Source organism: Mesoplodon mirus, assembly GCF_964341445.2.
Source record: "Mesoplodon mirus genome assembly, chromosome: 2".
Classification (NCBI taxonomy): Eukaryota; Metazoa; Chordata; class Mammalia; order Artiodactyla; family Ziphiidae; genus Mesoplodon; species Mesoplodon mirus.
In genome coordinates this window covers 58,505,669-58,530,575 of record NC_138977.1, presented here as the reverse complement: position 1 = coordinate 58,530,575, position 24,907 = coordinate 58,505,669, and the positions used below count along the sequence as shown (strand labels likewise).

The window sequence follows — 24,907 nt, the reverse complement described above, 5'->3', positions numbered from 1 at the left end:
CCACATGCCGCAAAGCAACCAAGCCCGTGCTCCACAACTACTGAGCCTGCGCTCTAGAGCCCACGTGCTACAACCACTGAAGCCCATGCGCCCTAGAGCCCGTGCTCTGCAACAAGAGAAGCCACCGCAATGAGAAACCCGCACACCACAACGAAGAGTAGCCCCTGCTCACCGCAACTAGCGAAAGCCCGTGCGCAGCAACAAAGACCCAACACAGCCAATAAATAAATAAAGTAAATAAAATAATTTTAAAAAAAAGAAAGTCATTCTGAACAGAGGGAACAGCATAGAGAGAGACATGCTTGGCACTGTGCAGAGCCTCCTAGGAAGTATTATTATTATGGCATCGTGAGGCTAGAATACAGGATGGGGTAAGGTTGGTTTAAGCCCCAAGTGCCTTGGGGACCATGTCAGAGAGTTAGGATGTTGCTCCGTGGGGTGAGATGTGCTGTCCAGGCCGGGGCAATTGGAGAGAGCCATGACGACACCCTGTGTCAACCTAAGATGGCTGCATGGAGGAGGCAGCCTGTGGGAAGCCAACTCAGAAAGGGCTAAATATTGCTCTGGGACTGCTGGGGCCCAGAGCTCAGCAGGCCTCACCCCACCATGACATTACCCCCAACTAAACTTGGTTTCTCTCTAAAAGAGAAGGGAAAGGAATTAAGAGTACCAACAGTCCAGTGTGCCAAGGTCTCTGCCAGATGCCAAACTGACAAAATAGGAGGGCGCTAAGTACACAGCTGCCTAGGTTTGAGCCCAAGCTCCACCACCATCAGCTGTGTGACCTTGACAGAAACACTTAACCTCTCTGTGCTTCAACAGCTGTCAAATAAAGACAATAACCCTGCCCACTTTTGAGGGCTGTGAGGATTAACTGACATGATAATCCTTGTATATGCCCACTTGAGCACCCACAGCCAGTATTCAATGAATATTCACTACGTTATTTCTCCATTCTGACCCACACTGAGGCTGAATTAATTAGCTTAGATCACACGGCAAAGAAACAGCGGAGCCAAGATTCAAACTGGGGCCTCTGGCCCCAGCGCCCAGGTTTATCCCAGCCCATCAGGCAAAACAAAGCCTGAAACCCTAAAAACCTAAAACTCGCCAGCCATGGCTCCCCAGGCCTCAGAGCGGTTTCTGACAGGTGAAGAGCTCCACCACCTCAAACCTCCAGTGGCCAAGGGGAGAGCAGGGAGAAATCTCCAGGGCACAGGAGGGGAAGAAAAACATTTCTAAGCTTCTCCCTCTTCCTGTTTATCTATCCTCTCAATCCCAAAACTCCTGGTAGTTATTTGTTCAGAGAAAGTTCTGCCAAGAGTGACATCCTGCTGCTGGCTGCCCTGCCAGGCTTGTGCTGGACGAAGTGGCCCCTGCCAGCCCGTGCTGGGGGGGGGGGGGGGCACTGAGGCCCACATCCCTGCAGACCCCTGCCCAGCCCAAGGAGGCTGCTTCACAAAGGGTCTTTCAACAGAAACCAGGGCCCAGGAAGGGGGACCTGGGCCAGGGAGGAGGAGCCACTGCCATTGTCTCCTCGGAGCCAGCTGGCACCCATCGGCTCCACACTCAGCTCCAATCAGCTGATGAGAAGAATTTGAGGAAATGACTCTCAGCCTGAGCCGGGCACTGCCCTGGGTGGCGGTGGGGACTCGGATCACAGGCTGTGCAGGCAGGCAGACCCAGTGTCCAATCCTGGCTGACCAATGACTTGCTGTGTGACCTTGGCCAAGTGACTGAGCCTACTACCCTTATCTGTAAAATGAGGATAATATTAGTACCTACTTCATAAGGATGTGGTGAGGATTACATGAGACAACATAGGGGAAGGGCTGGCGCCTAGGAGATGTGAATAAATGTTATTTATTTCCCACTCCCACAATCAAGTTGATCCCCTCACTCAATCCTGGAGATCTCAGGTTCCTTTAAAATGTGCTCCAAAGAACAATTACAGCCTTCAAAAGGAATGAAATTCTGACACATGCTACAACCTGGATGAACCTTGAAGACATTATGCTAAGTGTTTACATAAGCCAGATACAAAAGGACAATTACAATGATTCCACTTATATGAGGTACCTAGAGTAGTCAAATTCACGGAGACAGAAAGAAGGGGTGTTACCAGGGGCTGGGGGTGATGGGGAGTTAGCGTTTAATAAGCACAAAGTTACCGTTTGGGAAAATTTTAAAGTTCTGGAGCTGGATGCTGGTGATGGTTGCACAACAATGTGAATGTACTTAATGCCACTTAGTTGTACAATTAAAAATGGTTAAAAGGGTAAATTGTATGGTATGTATATTTTACCTCAATAAGCACAGGGAACTCAGCTCAGTGCTGAGTTGGGAGGAAGGGGGGAAGGGGAGGGAGGGAGGTCCAAGAGGGAGGAGATATAGGTATACATATAGCTGATTCACTTCATTGTACAGCAGAAACTAAAACAACATTGTAAAGCAATTTTACTCCAATAAAAAAAAAAAAGCCCATATTCCTTTCTGTCCCCACCCTTGGAGAGTTCAGGGTGGAGAGGTGGGACAGGTATGGAAATAGCTAAAGGCACCACCTCCCGAGGAGCTGGTGCCACAGAAGTGAGTGGAGGGAGGTGAGGAAAGAGACACAAGGCTGCCTCTGCGGCCTGGGAGGGCTGTGAGAGAAGGCGGTCCCAGACAGGCATGCACCAGCCCCAGATGAAGCCGCTCGGAGAGGCTCTTTCCAGTACGAGGAGGGGTCTGACCCTCCACAAGGCTGGGGTGAGAAGAAGAAGGCCAGGGGTGGAAAGTGTTGGTAAGACCAGGGTGAGAGGGTTGGGGGTGGGGTAGATAGGCTGATTTCACCCATGAGTCATCGTGTGACCTTGAGCAAGTACTTCCCCTTCTGGATCTACACTGGATCTACTTCTGGGTTCTATCCCAGCACCCAGCAAGCACCCCTGGATCTACATCCTAGAGAAGTGAGTGTTTGTGTCCACAGGCAAGAGTGTTCAGCAGCTTTTCTCATAATCCCTCCAAAACTGGAAACTAGACAAAAGTCCATCTACAGGAAAAAAATATATATATATATATATATATGTATAGTGATACATCCACACAATGGAATACTACACAGCAATGAAAAAGACAAGCTGCAGCATCACGTATGAATCACAGAGTTCATGTTGAGAGAAAGAAGCCAGAAGAAGCCAGATAAAAATAGCTCATACCATATGGTTCCAATCACATAAAGTTCAAGAACAGGCAAGACTAATCCTTGAAAGGCACTCAGAAGCATGGCCACTTGAGAGGATGGGAGGGTCTGGTAACTGACTGGGAAAGGACCCCAGGGAATCTTCCAGTCCACTGATAATGTGCTATATCTTGATCTGGGTATGCATTACACAGGTGATATACCTGTAACAATTCATCAAACCACGCCCTGGTTTACTGTCTGAAAATTCTATCTCAATTTACAAAATAAAATACAAACAGCTAATAACTCATACTCTGTCCTCCTCTGAGGACTGCAGTGAGCTGACACTGCGAAGCTGGATGTGGAAAGGTTATGGAAGGTGTTGGGTGGTGGGCAAGAACACAGGCTGGGAGTCAGAAGGACCAGGGTTCAAGTCCTGATGCTCCCTCTGACTGGATATGATCTTTTCTTTTGTGATTTTTTTGGTTGCTGTTGGCCAGATTTTTTATTACGAACTTTGTACTTAATGCCACAAGTCAAACAAGGATATATAAAGAAAAAGGTTATGCCTGTCCCATCCCCCTCCAAGCCCACCTGTTAAGCTTCCTTCTACAACAAGCTTTTTTTCCTTAGCAAGACAACACAAACAGTCCCTCCCAATTAATTACATATAACTCCAACCCTGTCTGTTTAATGGTGGTGTGTTATTTCATTGTATCACTACTCATTCAACAAAGAGCTACTAAGTATTAACCATGTCAGCCAGATAGGAACCTGGGACCAGATGTTCCCACAACAGAGAAAAAGATTGGGAGGGAGTCAACAAACAAATACAATAGTGGGGCTTCCCTGGTGGTGCAGTGGTTAAGAATCCGCCTGCCAATGCAGGGGACACGGGTTCAAGCCCTGGTCCGGGAAGATCCCACATGCCGCGGAGCAACTAAGCCCATGCGCCACAACTACTGAGCCTGTGCTCTAGAGCCCGTGAGCTCCAACTACTGAGCCCACGTGCCACAACTACTGAAGCCCGCCTGCCTAGAGCCCGTGCTCTGCAACGAGAAGCCACAGCAATGAGAAACCCGTGCACGGCAACAAAGAGTAGCCCCTGCTCGCCGCAACTAGAGAAAGCCCGCATGCAACAACGAAGACCCAACACAGCCAAAAATAAAATAAATAAATTTATTAAAAAAAAAAAAAGAAATACAATAGTGACACATCACATACACTGTGATGAGGGCTCCAAGGCTGAGATGCTGAGATAGAAAATGAGGAAGGTAGGAAAAGGACATACAGATCTTCAACTTATGACGGGATTACCTCCTAATAAACCCATCATAAATTGAACATATCGCAAGTCAAAAATGCTTTTAACACACCTCACCTACTGAACAACTTAGCTATAGCCCACCTTAAACATGCTCAGAACACTTACATTAGCCTACAGCTGGGCAAAATCATCTAACACGAAGCCTATTTTATAATACAGTGTTGAATGCCTCGTGTAATTTATTGAATACTCTACCAAAAGTGAAAAGAACGGTTGTGTGGGTGCAGAATGGTTATACGTGTATCGGTTGTTTACCCTCGTGACCACATGGCTGACAGAGCTGTGGCTACTGCTGCCCAGCACCACGGGAGAGGAGCGCACCACACATCACTAGCCCAAGAAACGATCCAAATGCAAAATTCCTACTGACTGCATATCTCTTTCACGCCATCTTTTTTTTGTTTTTTTTTGTGGTACGCGGGCCTCTCACTGTTGTGGCCCCTCCCATTGCAGAGCACAGGCTCCGGACGCACAGGCCCAGCGCCCACGGCTCACAGGCCCAGCTGCTCCGCGGCATGTGGGATCTTCCTGGACCGGGGCACGAACCTGCGTCCCCCGCATCGGCAGGCGGACACCCAACCACTGTGCCACCAGGGAAGCCCCACGCCATCTTAAAGTCAAAAAGTCATAAGTCGAACCACTGTAAATTGGGGACCGTCTCTATATTGTAGATATGATGGTCACGGAAGGCCTACGCTGACATCTAAAGAACAGGAAGGTTTGAGCCACGTGCAAAGCAGGCCAGGAAGAGGAACACAGCCCATGCCAGGGTCCTGCGTGGGGAGAACACAGAAGTGAAAGGAGACAGTGTGGTCTCTGGGGCACGGCCACTCAATCCCTGTGCACAAAGCCTTATGTCCTGATAATCTGACTTCTTTAGGACAGGCTACCAAAATTTGGACTGCTTAGATGAAAAGGCATGTGCGTTTTAAAAACTAGAGTAACTAAGTGCCACATTACTTTTCCAAACGGTTGTAGCACATCATACAGCAACCAGAATTGCTTAAGACACATCCTCATTGGTTCAAGAAGTTATGGATCCTTTCCATTTTTGCCCATATGAAAGCTCTCTATTTCCACACAAAAGCTCTCCACACCCAATTCACAGAATGGGGTAAATGACAGCTCTTCCTCCTCAGGATGCGGTGAGGTTTAACTGAGAAATAAATCCATCTAAGCTGCTGAGCCCAGCGCCTAGCACAGAGTGAGCGCTCAACAAACGGGGCAGGCTGTTCCATCACCTGCATGAATGCCAACTCCGTAGTTACCATTTTAACAAAGGGAGCTTCCTAAGGAGAGCTTGGAAGCCTCAAACCCACGAGGTTTAGCATGGCTGTCCCTAGACACAGGGCCATAGGGAGAAGGCGGTGGAACTATGGCTCAGCAAAAGGGCACGGGGAGTCAAGAGACTAGGTTCAAGTCAACCTTTCTGAGATTCAGCTTCCTCATCTATAAAATGGCCCAATTCACTCCTTCTTGACGCAGCCATTCTACAAACGTTTCTGGGGCATCTACTATGCGTAGGGCATTGTTCTAGGAGCTAACAACACAGAATAAAAATTCCTGCCTCATACATGCTAGCTGGAGACACAGAAATAAACTATATAAATTAGTAAAATATATGGTATATCAGGAGGTGATAACTGATAAGAAAGAAAAGGGTTATGGAGATGAGGCATGGAATTTTAGGGTATCCAAGGGAGGCTTCACATTTGACTAAAGACCTGAAGGAAGTTACATGGCAAGCTATGTGGCTCTGGGGAGGAAAAGCATCCCTGGTCAAGGGATCAGTTGTGCAAATGCCCTGAGGTGGGGTGTTCCCAATGTTTTGCAGGAGCCGTGAGGCAGCCAGTTTGGCTGCAGCAAGGTGAGAGCGAGCAGGTGGGTACTAGATGGAGGCCACAGTAAGGACACTGGCCTTCACTGTAGGTAGATGAGGAACTACTGGGGGGGCTTGGGGCAGAGAAGTGCCCTGGGCTGACTTCCACAGTCCAACAAGGTCACCCTGCTGCTGTGCTAGAAGAGGCTGTTGGGGGCCGAGCACAGAAGCCAACAGCCTGTTAGGAGTCTTCCGCAACCGCGCAAGTGATGCTAGCGGCTTGGGCCCGCAGCATGGCTCGTCCTGGACCCATTTTGAAGGTAAGCCAAGAGGACTTGCTGACACGTTTCTGAGGTGTGAGAGACACAGAGGAACCACGGATGACTTCAGGTTTGGCCTGAACAACTACAGGGACGGGGCTGCCGCTCACTGAGATGGGACAAAGGGGGAAGCAATGTGCAGTGAGGGCTGAGCAGACAGACAGGGCAGCCATGGTCTCCATCCCATGCAACCTCAGAAGGAAGCAGCAGGCCCTGGAGACCTGAAAAGAAAGAGGAGCTGGTCCTGAGGCCTGTGCGGCTCCCTCTGGAAAGCAGTACAAAAGCCAGAGAGGGGAAGGTGGCGTCGGAGGTCTGACCTGCCACACGTCTGACCCACTACAGGCCTTGCTGCCCACAGAGCCCAGGCCACGGCCACGGCTGGCTGCTTACGGGCCCACGTCACAGGTGGGGAAACTGAGGGCACTGAGTTCTACAGTGAGCACCTCTCATTTAGAAGCCAGAAAGGGCCAGGGCGATTTAAGGCTGGGAGGCAGACAGCTCCCACCTACCACCCGATACAGGGACCATGGGGCTGAAGCCCGGTGTCCTCACCACCCAGGAAGTCCGCAGGATCCCAAGAGGTGATGAGGACTCTGGGCTGCCCAGAGCTGAGAATATGACTCGATCCAGACTCCAAGGATGTCTGCTTCAGGATCCGTGAGCTCTCCCCCGTCCCCCTCACCACTGGGATTTAATTCACATAACCATAAAATTCACCCTTATAAAATATACAATTCAGTGGCATTTAATACATTCACATTGTTGTACAACCATCACTACTACCTAATTCCAGAATATCAAACCCAAAAAGTTAAACATAGAATTATCATATGACCCAGCAATTCCATTCCTAGGTACATACCCAAGAGAACTGAGAACAGGTACATGAATGTTCTAGTCACAACAGCCAAAAGGTAGGAACAATCCAAATGTCCATCAAATGATAAATGGATAAACAAAATGTGGTATATTCACACAATGGATTATTATTCAGCTACAAAAAGAAATGAAGCACTGTTCAACTACAATGTAGTTGAACTTTGATAACATTACACCAAGTGAAAGAAGCCCAGACACAAAAAGTCACATATTGTATGATTCCATTTCTATGAAATACCCAAAATAGGTAAATCCATAGAGACAAGAGTGTAGAGTAGTGGTGCCAGGGGCTGGGGAGAGGGGGGAATCAGGAGTGACTGCTTTGTAGATACAGAGTTTCCTTTGGGGGGATGAGTATATTTTGGATGCTAAACATCACTAATCATCAAGGAAAAGCAGATCAAAAGCACAATGAGGGGCTTCCCTGGTGGTGCAGTGGTTGGGAGTCCGCCTGCCAATGCGGGAGACACGGGTTCGATTCCTGGTCCGGGAGGATCCCACATGCCGCGGAGCAGCTGAGCCCGTGTGCCATGGCTGCTGAGCCTGTGCTCTAGAGCCCATGCTCTGCAACGGGAGAAGCTGCCACAGTGGGAAGGCCGCGTGCCGCGGCGAGGAGTGGCCCCCGCTCGCTGTAACTGGAGAAAGCCCGCGTGCAGCAAGGAAGACCCAACACAACCAAAATTAAATTAAATTAAAAATTAAAAAAAAAAAAAAAAAGCACAATGAGATATCACCTCACACCTGTCAGGATGGCTATTATCAAAAAAGCAAAAGACAAGTGTTGGCAAGGATGTGGAGAAATTGGAACACTTGCACGCTGTTGGTGGGAACGTAGTATGGTGCAGCCACTGTGGAAAACTGCAGAGAGGTTCCTAAAACTTAAAAATAGAACTTCCAAATGATCCAGCAATCCCACATCTGGGTATTTATCCAAAAGAATTGAAATCAAGATCTCCAAAGAGGTATTAGCGTACCCATGTTCACTACAGCACGAGACACAACAGCCAAGAGGTGGAAGCAACCCAAACATCCATTGATGGATGAATGGATAAAGAAAATGTGGTGCATACACACAATGGAATATTATTCAGTCTTTAAAAAGAAGGAAATTCTGCAGTATGCGACAACATGGACAAACCTTGAGGACATTATGCTAAGTGAAATACGCCACTCACAGAAAGACAAATACTGCGTGATTCCACTTACATGAGGGATCTAAAATAGTCAAATTCATAAATGGAATGGTGGTTGCCAGGGGCTGGGCGAAGGGAGAAAGGGGGAGTTACTAATCAACAGGCACAAAGTTTCGGTTAAGCAAGGTGAATCAGCTCTAGAGATCTGCTGTACAGCACTGTCCTTATAGTCAAAAATAAGATATTATACACTTAAAAATTTGTTAAGAAGGGCTTCCCTGGTGACGCAGTGGTTGAGGGTCCGCCTGCCGATGCAGGGGACACGGGTTTGGGCCCTGGTCCAGGAAGATCCCACATGCCACGGAGCGGCTGGGCCCGTGAGCCGTGGCCGCTGAGCCTGCGCGTCTGGAGCCTGTGCTCCGCAACGGGAGAGGCCGCAACAGAGAGAGGCCCGCGTACCGCAAAAAAAAAAAAAAAAAAAAATTTGTTAAGATGGTAGCTCTCATGTTAAGTGTTCTTACCACAATAAAATAAAAATTTTTTCAATGTTTTGGAATTAGGTAGAAGTGATGGTTGCACAATTTTGTGAATGTGCTAAATATCACTGAATTGCACACTTTGAAACAGTTAATTTTATGTTATATGAATTTCACCTCAATTTTTAAAAAGTCTCCAATAAAAAATTTTTTAAATAAAAAAATAATAATAAAAACTTTTTCAAAAGTAATGAGAGCATGCCCCGGGGCATCCAAATGACCATCTCACAAGCAAGTGCTGCTGTGCAATTTGGGGCTCCGGCCTGCTCCTGTGTTTATGATTCAGTTCCTTCTTTGTGAAGGCCAAATGACATCACTGCACATAACACAAACAAAGGTTGTGCTTCAAATAAGAGAAGGGGGTGGGGTGGAGAACTGAGCCACCCTGTAGCCCATGGCAGCCTGGATGTGCCCAGTTCAAAGGCCCAATCTCTTAGCAGTCAGGACTGTGCTCATGTTGAGCGCATCCGTGTGAACTGAGCAAAGCCCATCTCTGTGCCAAATTGCTGATTCCCACGAGAAGTGGGCTTAACAGCCACTGTATGCAGATTTCAATAACGCCATTATTACACCCGTATCTTTGATCAAATGAGTCAACTTTCCAGGTTATCAAGTGGTGTACTATTAAAACAGCCATTTGGGGATTACTCATTGGCAGTTCAGGCTCAAATGTGGGTATAGTTGGCCAGCCACATCTTTGAGGTCTGTAATCCTCGGATTCAACCAACCTCAGATTGAAAATATTTGAAAAAAAAAAAGTCCAGAAAGTTCCAAAAAGCAAAACTTGAATTTGCTGTATGCTGGCAACTATTTACATAGCATTTACATTGTATTTACAACTATTAACATAACATTTACATTATACTAGGTATTATAAGTAATCTAGAGATGATTTAAAAGATAGGGGAGGATGTGTATAGGTTATATGCAAATACTGTGCCATTTTATGTAAGGGACTTGAGCATCTTGACTTTGGAATCCATGAGGGTCCTGAAACCAATCCCCCCACCCAGGATGCTGCCGAGGGACAACTGTAATCAGAATTGCCCCAAACCAGCCAGCCAGCCCAGCAGGCACAAGTGACAGAAGCAGGGGAAACAGAAGGGACCAGCTCTCTGCTATCAACCCAACGATGGCAATTTTGTTTCAGTTCACATCCTTCCAATTAAATTAACATTGCTCATTTGAAATGGGCCAGCTTTCTGGTTTTATTAGTTTTATTCTGGCTTTATTTCATGTTTGCTTTATACTTATGTAAAAACTACGTAAGTCTGAGGCACTTACACCTAGTTTTATATTTGTACGTTTAAGTTATATTCTAATAAGAAAATTTAAATCAACAGGTGAGGCTTTTTTTTTCCTTTAAAAGGGAGTGCAGAAAAAAACGCATACTTATGATTCCATTCATATGAAATGTCCAGAACAAGCAAATCTATAGAGGCAGAAAGTAGACTTGTGGGGTGGGGAGTGATGACTAATGAGTACAGGGCATTTTTCTGGTTTAATGAAAATGTTGTAAAATTAGACTATAGTGACAGACGTACAACTCTTTGAATACACTAAAAGCTACTGAACTGTACACTTTACATCACTGAACTGTATGGCTTGTGAGTTAAATCTCAATAAAGCTATTTTTAAATGGGGGGGGAGGGTCGACCTATTACCCAGGTTTGAGCTGCATTAAGCTGGAAAAATCACAGGGAAATCAACAAACCCATCTATTCACAGCTTCCCTTCCAGGCCTACTCTCTACTCTTCCTCCCCCTATACTGTGCCCAAGGGCTCAGGAGACAGAGGCTAAGACGAAACCCTAAGTCACAAGCCAAGCCCACCCTGGGTGAGCAGGTGGCTGCCCTCAGACACCACAACACAGGATTTTTATCTCTTGGAATCCACTTCATACAACAGTATTAAGGCACTATTTGAATTATTAAATTTGGAAAAACTTAAAAACAATGAAAACAACCAATGTCAGTAAGTATGCAGGGAATGTGATTCAGTGTACATCAGAGGCAGTGTCAAGGAAAGGAGCCTGACAATAAAGATTCAGCACCTCAGTGACCCAGCTGGCTGGGGATGGGGTAGAGCCAGGAGCCAGCACAGCTGAGCACAGGCAGTCCCCATGCTGGGGAGGCAGCCGACATCCCCACCCTTCACCCACACTCGCCCAGCACAGCCTGCCCGCAGGACAGGGTCCCTATCCAAGCACGCTGCTTGCCTCCAGCCTCAGCAAGGGGCAACTCCGTGGCAACAAGAAGGGAGGCCTCAAGGGCCCATCTTCTGTCGACCCAGCAAATCTCCCTCTCCTTGGGCCTATTCCTTCCAGCGGCACTTTACAGAGACAGGAAGAGGAAGCCCCTGCCGGCAGCTGCTGGGTGGGAGGCGCTGGTGAAGCCAGCAGGAGTGCACGTCCACCCCTGACAGACGGACCCCTTTTGTCCCAATGCCTCCCTCCCTCCACAAACCTCTTGGAATTGACCACCTCCAGGAAGCCGCCTTCTGTCTCCCCAAAGGTTCACTGAGCCCCAGCTCGGAGCCAGGGGAGGGGGAGAGAGTGGACACCTATTCACCTGGCCCAGGCCCCCACCTCTGGGCCCTCAGCTCAGGGCTGGCTCCCAGGGAACACGTAGAACTCAGATGGCTGTGCTGGGAACACCCCCAAGACCAAGGGCTAAGTGAAGAAGGGGGCCCCAGAGCCGTGGACCAAGTGCCATCCCATCTATATCCCCAAATCAAAACTACACAAACTCACACAGAGGCACAGAAAAGAAGACGGTGGGATATTCACAAACTGCTGAAAGGGATGCCTCCGGGGGAAGAGAGGAAGTCAGGAGGGGGAAGTGGCTTTCAGATTTTACTCTCTCTCTCTCTCTCTCTCTATGAAGCTACTACCTGAATCCTTCATAAAGATAACTACTTAATTTTGTTTTAACTGAAAACATTTTCAAAAGCAGGGTAGACATCCATCAGCTGGAAACTCGGTAAGCAAGCTATGCTCCCCGCACACATTGGGATGAAAAAGGAAGGCACTCCCAGAACACACGACAACGTGGATGAGACTCGAGAACATTACGTTTAGTAGAATAGGCAGAAATAAAAAATACCTATTATCTACCTGAGTCCACTTATGTGAAAATCTAGAAAAAAGCAAAACCAGAGTGACAGGAGATAAGCGGCCTGGGACCAGGCGTAGGAGTGGCTACTGACGGTAGGGGAGCCCCAGGAAATCTTCTGGGTGATGGAAGCATTTGCACACTCGACTGGAGTGGGGCTGCACGCCCATGACCTTCACCGACACTCAGCCAGCTGCCCCCTAGGCTGGGTGACTGTTATGGTATGTGTACCTCAATAAAACTTCCTTTCTAAGTGAGGTAGAAGGAATGGAGTCAGTGCTTAATGAGAAAGGGGTCTTCCTTTGGGGTGATGAAAATGTTTTGGAACTTGATGGAAGTGGTGGTCCCACAACACTGCAAATGTACTCAATGCCACTCGACTGTGTACTTCAACATGGTCAATTTTACATCAAGTGAATTTCGTCTCAATTTTTTTTTTTAATTTTAAGTAGACGTAAAAATTTATTATGCCCATTTTGCAGATGAGAAAACTGGGCTCAGAGGAAGCAGTCAACTGCTGGTCCCGGGCTTATCCACCGATGCCTCAGACCCAGTTCAGAGCGCCTACACCCAGCAGAAGAGAGAGACCTGCTCTGTACTTCCCCGGAAGGCTCTGCGGCACCGGGGCCGATCTCCAGAGAGGCCCTTGGCTCTGGGGCATTTGAAAACCAGAGCTTCCTGACAGGCCTCGGAGCAAGCCAGCACAGCAGCACCTGCAGGAGACTCCCAAAGTCTGCGAGCTCCATCAACAGACAGGGCTGCCACGGGGGCAGGGAGTGAGCACCACCAAGCGGGTGGTCTAACTAAGGCTAAAGCAAGGATGGGGGTACGGAGGGTTCCGATCAGATCCAGGGTGGATGAGGTCTTCTAGGTCCTGCCAGTCAGGGCCCTAGAGAGTTAAGGGGTCAGCACCAACGTCAGGGACCCAGGAGAAGGACTCAGTAACTAGAGGGCAGCAGTCAAAGGGGACACGTCCACCAGCCACTTTGTGACTGGCAGGAGAGGGGTTAACTCCTTCCTGGGGTCTGCAGTTCCAAGAAAAGGAAAAGGAAAAGGGGAGAAGTTCCCCTCTGTGCTTTCTAAACAGAAACTTCAAAAACGCCCAGTGTCCCGGTCCTCCACTCTGGGGAGGGCCAGGACAGAAGACACACCGCCTGCAGATAGGCAGGGCCTGGGGCTCAGCAGGATGCAGAGTCTGGCAAAGCCCAAGGTCATCTGAGGGCACTCACTTCTCTCCCCCACCTCCCCGACATGCCCCCGACCCAGCCTCTTGGCTGTGGGGCTGTTTCTCATGGGCGAGGGACGGAAGCCAAGCAGTGTACCCACAGCTGTCCCAGCACCACACCCTCCCTCCTCCTGGAATTTCTGAAAGCCCTGCTCCTTGGGAGCCCGCAGGGTCAGGAGCGGCACACCCAGTTCCAAGATGCTTTCTACTGCCTGCCATGGGCATGGCGGTAACCCCAGACGCCCCATGTCTCTCCCTCATCAGTGTGCCCCAGCTCCAGCCCAAGCAGGGGCACCCTTCAGAGCTAAAGCCAGTCCACATGTCAGTTACAGGAGATAAAACACCTTCTAATTCTACTATTAGACATTCACTCCTTAGGAGAGGTTTCAAAGGCTTCAGTTCATTCCTGAGGAAGGGGACCTGTTAACCTATAGGCATCTCAGCTAAGAGCAAAAATAGGCATGTTGATGCTGGGGTGAGAGCAGTCTGGAGTCTCCAGCTCAAAAATGAGGGGTCCCAGGAAGGGGTGGCAGGCATTTATAAGAGGGTGGGGAGGTCCCCTGGAGAATGGCAGGACAGTGAATGTGATTCTTTAAACGAAAGGGGGAGGCCAGAATTCTGGGGGGCCTCTAGCTTATGTCCAAAGAGGCACACCAGGGCTGCCTCTGAGCCCAGTGTGGGAGGGACAGCAGGTCGCAGAAAGGTCTCTCCTGACAGGCCAGGAGTGCTGAGCATGGGTCCCACCCCAGGTCCGTGGATCTGCTCACGTTCCCTAAACACACCAAGCTGTCACATCTCTGCATGGGCTGCTCATTCTGCTTGGGAAGCCTTTCTCATCCTTGCAAACTCTTAGCCATCCTTCAAAGCCCACCTGAAGCACCACCCCGTCCCCAGGCAAGCCCTTCCCTCCGGCTCCAATCACAGCTGGCACAGGCCCCGGGAAGGTACCAGTGGGAGAAGGTAGAAATGTGCCTCTCTCATCTGGCAGGGACTGAGTCTCACTCACCTTTGGTCCCCTGCACCTCATACTGAACCTGGGGGCAGGAAAGGCCAGGAATTGGAACCAAGAAGCCATCCTGGTGCCTTCCCACCATGAGGCACTGTGCAAACAGCCTGGCCTCTGTGGCCTCACAGGTCTCTCCCTCTGCTGAGATTAACTGGAACCATGGTAACAGAAGCACCTAATGTTTACTGAGCACTTACTATGAGCCACACACTACCCCAAGGGCTCTCCATGTGCTACCTCCTTTCACCCTGTGACATCCTTATAAGGGAGTTACTATTATTAATCCTGCTACACAAGGGAATCAGGCACAGAGAGGTTAAGTGAGTTGTCCGGTGCCATACAGCCAGCAAGAGAGGAAGCTGAAATTCAGATCATAGTGGTCTGGTTCCGGGCCCGGTATTCTTTTTTTTTTTTTTTAGCAGTACGCGGGCCTCTCACTGTTGTGGCCCCTCCCATTGTGGAGCACAGGCTCTGGACGCGCAGGCTCAGAGGCCATGGCTCACGGGCCCGGCCGCTCCGCGGCATGGGGGATCTTCCCGGACCGGGGCACGAACCCGCGTCCCCTGCATCGGCAGGCGGACTCTCAACCACTGCGCCACCAGGGAAGCCCCCGGTATTCTCAATCGCTACAGGTCTGTTGAGGGATAGGAAGATGGGTCACTTGTCAGGACAAGCTCTAAGTGGAAGAGGAACTCAGAGATTTTAAAGGCTAGTTCTCCCCGGACCTTCTCTTTCCCCAGGTCCCAGCCAAACACCTAGGAAGAACAGCAGGGCCTCCTCCCAGATCCGGCCTGTTGCTCCCAAGCTCATCCCGGTTCCAGGAAACACAAAAGGCCCATCTGCAAGCCCTCTGGCCCAGGCTGGGAAGATGCACGGCTGCCCGCTGGGAGGCAGAGCCATAATTTGGGGCTATTCTTAGCAAACCACTGGCTCCCCTCCCAGAGGCCCAGCAGGAGGCAGGCCCAGGCTTCATACACCCTGCCTGAAGGCGTGCAGAGGTCCCACAGGGCTAAGGAGCGACTGGTGGGCAGGAGGTGAGGACAAAGCCCTCCATCTTTCAAACCAGAGGAGACTGGCCTGCTAGCCTTCCCAGGGCCAGGCGCCTGGCTGCTGAAGCAGCTCTGGAGAGTCCTGGCCACAGGGGAAGGCTGGTCACCAAGGCTCCACTGACAGTGGTCGCTCTGTACCAGACCCTGGGCCACACACTTTCCACTGATTATCTCACATTTAACCCTCACCACACCCCAAGGGCGAGGGGTTACTGGCACCATTTTAAAGATGAGGCGTTTCACTTTAAAGATGAGTTAGTTAAGACATTAAGTAACTTGCCCAGGTAACACGGTGAGTTAGTGTCGAGCTGTATCTCCCAATCTCCAGGTTGAGCCATAGCCAGATTGGGGGCAGGGGGGCCCTCCCTGTCCAAGGGTTTGGGGGAGGGGCAGTCCACACCAGAAAGCAAAGGTCTCATCAAAGACCCAACTGCATGTCTACTCTTTCTCTTCCCCAGGGATTGTCCCTTCCCTGCCAAAAACCCTCAGGCTTGGGCTCAGGAGAGTCCCCAGCCAGGTAACTCCCCTACCCTGAACACACGACCTCACTTCAGGAAGCTCTGGAGACCCAGGGGAGATGAGCCTCAAAGTTCAAGGAGTCCCTGATGGTGTTTAAGGCATTCACCCAGCCCTGTAACTTAGGGAGTAGAGAGGTCAAACAACTCTCAGGGTGAAACAGAGGATACTGAGCCCTTTGGGGTCTTCAAACTCCAAAGCGGAAGTCCAGAAATGAAGCCACACCACACAGCACCTGTACCACCTCCACCCCAAACAGGTCAGCTTCCAGGCACTGCTGCCTCACAGAGTTACAGGGATAACTGAGCAGCACTTGCCTCGGACTGTATCTTGGTACCTACCTCCGACTGTGTTCTGCCCTCTGCTGCCGCAAGACTCAGCAGGTATAAGTGTCTGTGTTGTCTGTGTCCCAGGTGCTCAGAGCCAACTCCATGTCTGCCCAGGATTCAAGGCACGTCCATGTGGCTCCATGTTTTGCGTTGGTGAATGTCAGCTCACATCTCTGTCTGTGCTTCCGCGAGCCCACCCATATGTCTGTCCACTTCCATCAGCCAAATCTCCATGATAGCGTAGGTCCATCTATAGAGTATCTGCCGCCTGTTCGTGGTCCACACTTGTGTGTTCACACTGTCTGCCCCTGCACGTGTCTGTGCCTTGGGTTGCTTGCCCACCTCCATTGCCTTCGTGTCCATCTGTATCCAGTTCCTCACTGCCCTTGCCCACACAGTTATAAACCTGAGCACGCGCGCACATCTCTTCTCATGCCAGCATTCCCCACCTGTGCCCAGGTGACCCTGTGTGTGCCACCTGTTTGGAGGCAGGTGGGTGTGTTCACCCAAGTACTCACAGTGCCAGCCAAGGGCTAAAGGGTGAGTTCAGCAACACCCACCCCCAGAACAGCTCCCAAGGCCACAGGCATGAGCACACTGCCACCTCTGCAAAGTGTTCCAGAAAACAGAAACTTGCCAGGGATGATGCAGGAGAGGGCAAAGCCCTAGACAAAGCAGAACCTCAGAAGTGAGGTCAGGATGCCCCAGGTACCACTCACCTCAAACCAGCCCTGCTAGGCCTGCCCACCTCCAACACCCCAACTCCAACCCCCGATGGCCAGCGAGGGGAAGATTGTCTGTCTGCACTCACAGGAAACAGTGTCTGGCTCAGGGCCTCCAGCCTGACAAACTCATCCCCAGCCCCCAGCGATAGAGGCTCTTCCGAAAGGAAGAGAGGACTTCCTCCTGTAAGGCTGGATCTAGACCCTAAACCTCAAGAGCCCCAGGAAGGCTGGGAGAGTCCTATGGTTAGTCTGACCTCAGAAACCAAATGTGCTTCTTCAGAAATGCACCAGCAGAAAAACAAAAAACACCTGGGAGTGGGGCTGGGGCGCACTCCAGCTGCTCCCTGTCCATGGAAATGGTGAGCGGGCCTAACCACTAGCACGGTAATCACAAAGGATGGGTGTGGAGGCAGAACATCTTAAACATACTTGCGCGGCTGCCTGAGAACTGCATCCCAGCTCCCCTAGCAGCTGCAGACCTTCTCGCTCACGCAGCAATTCATCATGTATGCGGTCTTGGTATTTCCACTGGTATTACTATTAGTCCGGGACTGGGATGGAAACCCTGTATTGGCGAACTTTCTTTGTGTTTATGTCTTGTCTCCCCCCGTGGGGCTGAGCCACCTAAGGGGAGAACCATCCAACACCTTCCACCACTCCCACCCTCCCTGGCATTTAAGAAATGCTCAGTCACGGGTCCAGGTTGCTCTGCAGGAAGCCAAGGAGTCGGTGCCTGGAATTCTGGTCGAGAGAGTAGGGAAGCTGGGAAGCTTCCTGAAGTCAGGGAGATTTTCTTCCATTTCTGACTCCCCAAGAGATAAGAACAGGTTCCAACCACCCTGCCACTTTCGAAAGTCCAGGGCAACAGTCTCCCGCACACTGCACTCTGCTTTCTGACAGGCCTCTTGCCCCTTCAGGAAAAACCTCTAAAGATGAAAAGGGGGCTCCCCTCGGAGACCCAGGCCTACAGAAGGAAAGGACCAGATGAGGCCCAGCATCAAAGCTTGCACCCACTGGGCTCTCTGGACTCTTCCCAGTGCCATAGGCCTCAAGTCCCTAAAGATGAGCCCAGGGACCCCAGGTGTGGATCATGAAGCGTCCTGCCTCGACGCAGCTGCACAGGAAGCCCAGCTGTTGGGCCTTGCCCCAGGCCTGGCCATTACGAGTGGAGGAGTCGCCAGCTCACATCTACCCCAGTCCGAGGGAAACCTCCTCGAGGAAGTCGGTAGCCCAGAGCCGGACAGACAGAACGACTCAATAACTCCTCACTGTTTAATATGTGAGGTTCCGCTTCTCTCCCAGGCAACGATCCCGCGCGGGTTTGGATGGGGGCCCAGGACCTCTCTCCTCCGCGGAGCCCAGGGAGGCGTGCGATCTGGGAGATGGGGAGTGGGTGGTCGGAGCAGCCCCGGCCCGGGAGTGCCCAGAGAACTCCTGAATCAGCCCTCCCTCGCCAGCCCGGGTTCGGACGCATCGGTACCTGTCAGCCCGCGGCTCCGGGGCATCCACTCTCCCGTGGCTGGCGCGCTGCGCCCGAACGGCGGGCGCCGAGTCAGGCAGCGGCGGGTCGCTCCCGGCGCGGGCTCCGGCTGGCTCCTCCCAACTTCCCCAGCCCATCCGTGGGCAGAGGCTGTTCCGGAGGCTGGCAGGCCGGGCGCAACGAGGCGAGGCCACGAGAGAAGGATCCCGCGCTCGCCGGCGAAGGGAGCTGCCCGCCCCAGCCCGAGCGCGCAGCTCCGCTCCGCGCGCCCCACGACCCCCAAGCCGAGGGGCGGATCCGGCCAGGCCGCCAATCACCGAGCCCGCCGCCGCCCGGCCAGCCCGAGCCCCGGCCCCAGCCGCCAAGGGGGCGGGGGTCTCGGATTTAAAGACACACTCACCAAACAGCGTCCCGATTGGCATTCCAGAGCCGCGGCAGCCTGGCGGGGTGGGAACGGCTGGCCCCACCTTTCCCGGCCCCGCTTCCTCCCTTCGCCCATCCACCCTCCGCCTGGGAGGAGAAGTTTGGGACGGGGGAGACGGCCTGGGAAGCCAGCTCCTCTTCCCTTGTCATTAGTTCGTCTAGTTCTGGAAGAAGCCCAAACCCTACATCCAGCCTCCCTGGCAGGAGAAAGAAGCAAAAGCTCTCGGCGCCACACCCCCTCCCAGACTCCAGCTCCCCGGGAAATCGGCTGGCTCTCGCCGCTCTCTGCTTTTTAAAGCCAGGCCAAGCCCCGGCGGGACCGAGACAAGCAGCTGGGCACCGGAAGAATCCTCGCTGTGCTGTGCAACCTGAGCTAGGCGATTGCCCTCTCTGGACCTCAGCCACCACAGGAGTCAACGGTTGAGCCCTTAAAAAGCAGACTGTCCACTCAATCGTGGGCTTCTCCCAAGCCCTAGACACCCTCAGTCCCCGGAGGCGAAAAGGGAAGAATGAGGCAGAAACTTTGGAAGGGGAGGGGCCCCTCTGCCCCCACCCCATGAATCCCTACAGTGATACGTACAATCCCCACCCCCAAGGGGCCCTATCCCCGCCTCCCACTGACCGGGCACGGCAGCCCAACCAGGTGTACCCCGATGCCCCAGCAGCCCATGCCAGCCCTCCGCTGGCGCGTGCCCCCAAACTCACCCAAGTGCATTCGCTCTGTCGCCACTGTTTCCTCTGGGGGAGATGGGCTTTGCTGTGGTTGGTGAGTCACTTCTTCCTTCACTCTGCTCCACACTGGGGAAATCGGTCTTCTCACCTGTCACTACCTGCCTCACCCACAATCAGTGCTGCAGCAGGAGTCAGTGAAGTCCGAGTCTCCCCAGGATGAAGGCAGCACAGGCCTCACCTCTCCAAAGTCAGGCCAGAGGCGCTGGGCTAGGAGAGGGGCAGGCAGGCCCTGCAGTCCATGGGAGCCCTAAAAACAAATAAAGACAAGCGGAATGGCTGTTATTTGTGGTGCTCTTACCAAGTCTCCAGCACCCAGGTCTCAAGTGCTTCACTGGATGATTCTATGAGATAACTACTTTTATTATCCCTCTTTTAGTGGATGAGGAAACTGAGGCCCAGGGAACACTCGCCCTCAGCTGCAGGCCTCCTCCTGTAACAACGAAGATGTGCGAGGAGGGGAGGAGCGGAGAAGACCCAGGAGTGGCCTTGGGAAGCAGACCTGACCTTCAGAGACCAGTAGAGCTAGGCTCAAGCTGGCTCATGGTTTACTGCCTGTGTGGTCTGTGACATGACCTGTCTGATATTCAAGTGCCTCAGCCAGAATATGGCCTGTCCTCCTTCAAAGAGGTGTTGACAAGCCAGGAAGCTGGGGCATGTGATGCCTTGGCGTGGCATGTGGCACATGGTAGGCACCATCTTTGGGCACTGCTCCCTTCCTTCCTCCTCTTTGTACAACCTCATAAACCACTCCACCCTGTGTCAGATTCCCCAACTGAAGCCCTTGCCATACTGAGGATACTGATAATGCATCCTCATTATCCTGCATTATCCAGGATAATGCCCCCTTGCAGCCAGGACTAAGGTAGGGGTATGTATGTGCACTAAGACTGTGCTCGAGCACACACATATACACATATACAAACATGCACACATGCACACACACACTACTCTTCCTCCCTGGGATCTGTGGCCAGCTGCCTCTCTAGACTGAGCTCCTGGAGGACAAAAGTCCGTGTCTGACCTGTCTTTTGGTCCCCAGCACAGTGTCTGGTACATTGGTCATTCATTCGTGTTCACCATGCACACAGTAGGTGTTCTTGTTGAATCAAGCAGAAAAGCCCAGGGCAGAGATGTCCCCAGAAGAACCAGAATCACTGCCCTTCTGGCTCCAACAGACAGCCTCAGGGTTCAGCTGGTAGACCCCAGAAGTAGAGGGCTGGGGGTTTAGAGGTATCTCAGAGACAGGGTACAGATGGCATCCAGATCACAGCATCCGGCCTCACCATCCCGCCCCCAACCCCTGAGATTCTGCCAAGTCCTTGCTCAGAGCAGCAAATGCTGGGGGTTCCCCCCACCACAAGAAAGCCTGCAGGACCAGATCCTGCCCCCCACTGGACCCAACGGCCTGGAAGGGGGAAGGGACTGAATGTTGAGGAAAAGATGAAGGAAGGGACACAGCAGCCCTAGGTATACCCCAAAGAAGGCACTCTGCCCTCTCTCTACAACCCCAGGCAGAACGGAAGAATCAATTGGGCCAACTCTCTCAGCGCAAACTGCCACAGAAGCTCCTCAAGAAGTCTGTAAGCTCAGAGCAGAAGCCCAAAAGCCACCGAGAAAGGATCAGTGGTCCCCGAACAGGATCTCAGAAACTAGAGGGCTCAGGACCCACCCCTACTGACCCAGCACCTCCACCAGAACTACCGCCACCACCCCACATCCCAGTTGCACAAGCACCCGAGACGCCACCTTATCATCTAGAGAATACCAGGGCCCCGCGGGTGGCCCTGCAGTACAACCGTGTGCTCATGTGTGAACACGTGTATGTACACATATGTGCTTGTGTTGCTCATGTATGTTTGCAGAGATGTGAATGAGAGTGTGCATGTTTGTGCGAGTGTCTAGTGGGTGTGAGTGTGGATGTAGGAGTGAGCATGTGTGTATATGTGGGCATGTGTAGCACACACACAAACTAACCCACCAACCACCGTCCAAAACCAGGAGAGCCGCTACTGCAAAGGGTAGTGAACCACCCCATTACTCACGCTTCCAAGAGAATTGCCAGTGGCCGTGGCCATCCACAGCGCCCTCTGTCCAGGCAAGCAAGTCCCAAGTTCAATCCCTGAGAAGAACCATAAGCTGTGCGAACCCCCGGTTCCCTTGTGGGAACGCTCAGGCCAAGAATTATTTCCTGACAGGTGGAAACGACTCGCCGGAAGGCAGAGGAGCTGGGTTCAAACCAACAAAGATGAGACTTGACAAAAGATGAGAAACAGGCTCTACTGCTCTTCTCTGCTCCTCGTTGCACGCCAAGCCCACCACAGGCTGAGGGACACTGGGCCCGAGGAATAGACAATATCAGGGCAGGAAGCTAATCTGGCGCTGCTCCCCGTGGACACGTTATTGCCAAGACTGGGACCCACGTGGGCCCTCCATGGTGGGTGTCTTGGAGCCTGCAGTCTTCCCTGTGAGCCAGGTGGTCTCTGAGGCCCAACACAGACCCGTCCCCACCTGCCCCAGCTGCCTCAGAGTCCTGCTCTGGCTGTCTGCCCCTCCAGGCCCACCACCCCACCACCAGGATCCAGCAGCCCTTGCTTGTCGGGCTTTGCTGTGTGCAGTCCAGGGCTGAAAGACACGGGCTCTGAGCAGGGCCAACTTGCCCTGGATCTAACCTCAGCAATTTTACCACTATGTGACCCTTACCCTAAAAGTCACCACATTTCTCCAAGTCTTTTTTTCCTCATTTGTAAAATGGTATGAAGAGCAGTTTATGCCTCCAGGAAATGTCTGGAGGATTAAAGGAGTGCCTGGCACTTGGCCAGAGCTCACTGACCGAAGCTATTGTTATTGTTACTATTATTGCCACCTGAGTTCACACCCTCACCCAGCCCTGAACCTGCCAGGGCAGAGGGGTTCTTCGAGGCTGAGTTCAGTTCAGGTTCCACCGCCTCTAGGCAGTCTTCCCTGCTCAAAGGATCTCTGTCTGCCCTGGACTCCTTCCCCCTCACCTCTGTGCAGGGCCCTAGTACTTGAGCACTCCTTCCTGGCACAGAATACATGTTCAATAATTGACATTATAATTATCAGCTGGATTATTAATTTCATTGGTTGGCCCTCCTTTGCGTCTAGGTCCAAGGATAGCATCTCCCACCTCCCAAATTCACACACTAGGTTCAAATTTTTTTGACAAAACTCAAAGTAAGAAATACATTTTAGGAACTTCCCTGGTGGTGCATGGGATAAGACTCCACACTTCCTAATGCTGAGGGCCCGGGTTCGATCCCTGGTCAGGGAACTAGATCCCACATGCATGCCACAACTAAGGAGCTCGCAAGCTGCAACTAAGGAACACGCCTGCTGCGACAAAGACCCCACGCAACCAAATAAATAAATAAATAAATTTTTAGTAATTTTATTTTATTTATTTATTTATTTATGTATTTATTTTTTGGCTGAGTTGGGCCTTCGTTGCTGCGTGTGGGATTTTTCTCTAGTTGCGGCGTGCACAGGCTTCTCGTTGTGGTGGCTTCTCGTGTTGTGGAGCACAGGCTCTAGGCGCTCAGGCTTCAATAGTTGCAGCGTGTGGGCTCTGTAGTTGTGGCTCGCAGGCTCTAGAGCACAGGCTCAGTAGTGGCGCATGGGCTTAGCTGCTCTGCGGCATGTGTGATCTTCCCAGACCAGGAATCAAACCCATGTCCCCTGCATTGGCAGGCAGATTCTTAACCACTGTGCAACCAGGGAAGTCCCATAACCAAATACTAAAAAAAAAAAAAAGAAATACATTTTAGGGTATACATCTGGAAAAATTAAAACTCTAATTCAAAAAATACATACACCCCAATGTGCACAACAGCACTGTTTACAATAGCCAAGACATGGCAACAACCAAAGTGCCTATCAACATACATTTGGCTTAAGAAGATGTGGTATATTTATACAATGGAATGTTACTCAGCCATAAAAAAAGAAATATTGCCACTTGCAGCAACATGAATGGGCCTAGAGAATATTATACTTAGTGAACTCAGACAGAGAAAGACAAATACTGTATGATATCTCCTATATGTGGAATCTGAAATAGGATTCAAATGAATCTATATAAGAAACAGAATCAGGGCTTCCCTGGTGGCGCAGTGGTTAAGAATCCGCCCGCCAATGCAGGGGACACGGGTTCGAGCCCTGGTCCAGGAAGATCCCACATGCTGCGGAGCAACTAAGCCCGTGCGCCACAACTACTGAGCCTGTGTGCCACAACTACTGAAGCCCGTGCGCCTAGAGCCCATGCTCTGCAACAAGAGAAGCCACCGCAATGAGAAACCTGCGCACTGCAACGAAGAGTAGCCCCAGCTCACTGCAACTAGAGAAAGCCCACGTGCAGCAACGAAGACCCAATGCAGCCAAAAATAAATAAATAAATAAATAAAATTTAAAAAAAAAAAAAAAAAAGAAACAGAATCACAGACATAGAAAACAAGCTTATGGTTACCAAAGGGGGAGGGAGGGAGGGACAAATCAAGAACATGGGTTTAGGGGCTTCCCTGGTGGTGCAGTGGTTAAGAATCTGTCTGTCAATGCAGGGGACGCGGGTTCGTGCCCCAGTCCGGGAAGATCCCACATGCCGCAGAGCGGCTGGGCCCGTGAGCCATGGCCGCTGAGCCTGCGCGTCCGGAGCCTGTGCTCCGCGATGGGAGAGGCCACAGTGAGAGGCCCGCGTACCGCAAAAAAAAAAAAAAAAAAAAAGAAAAGAACATGGGTTTAACAGATTCAAACTACTATACATAAAATAGATAAGCAATAAGGATTTACTGCATAGCACAGAGAACTATGTTCAACATCTTATAACCTATAATGGAATAGAATCTGCAAAATATATATTAGCTGAATCACTTGGCTGTATTAACACAATATTATTATGGCCTGAAACTAACACAATATTGTAAATCAACTATATTATATATATATATATTTTTTTTTTTTTTTTTTTTTTTTTTTTACTTTGGGACAGCCTGCTACACAGAGACATAAATATACAAAAAAAAAATGCTTAGCCTTACTGCATGTGATGCACTCTGATACTTTGTAATCTATCCTATCCTACTTCTTTCTTTTTTTTTAATAAATTTATTTTTATATTT

At 50.9% G+C, this 24,907-nt stretch overlaps 1 protein-coding gene across 5 annotated transcripts in view; it reads right to left on the bottom strand.

The window, feature by feature from the left end:
* The window catches only part of PALD1 (phosphatase domain containing paladin 1), a 140,674-nt gene extending 121,379 nt beyond the window's left edge, over positions 1-19,295 (bottom strand). For 4 of the 5 annotated variants that reach the window (XR_014293220.1, XM_082611210.1, XM_082611208.1 and 1 more), the window contains exon 1: positions 18,621-18,893. The gene's annotated coding sequence lies outside the window, so the exon portion shown is untranslated. Of the gene's footprint in view, positions 1-18,620; positions 18,894-19,020 lie in introns of those variants that run through there. The other variant, XM_082611209.1, reaches the window with a different exon arrangement.
* Positions 19,296-24,907: the final 5,612 nt, after the last annotated feature.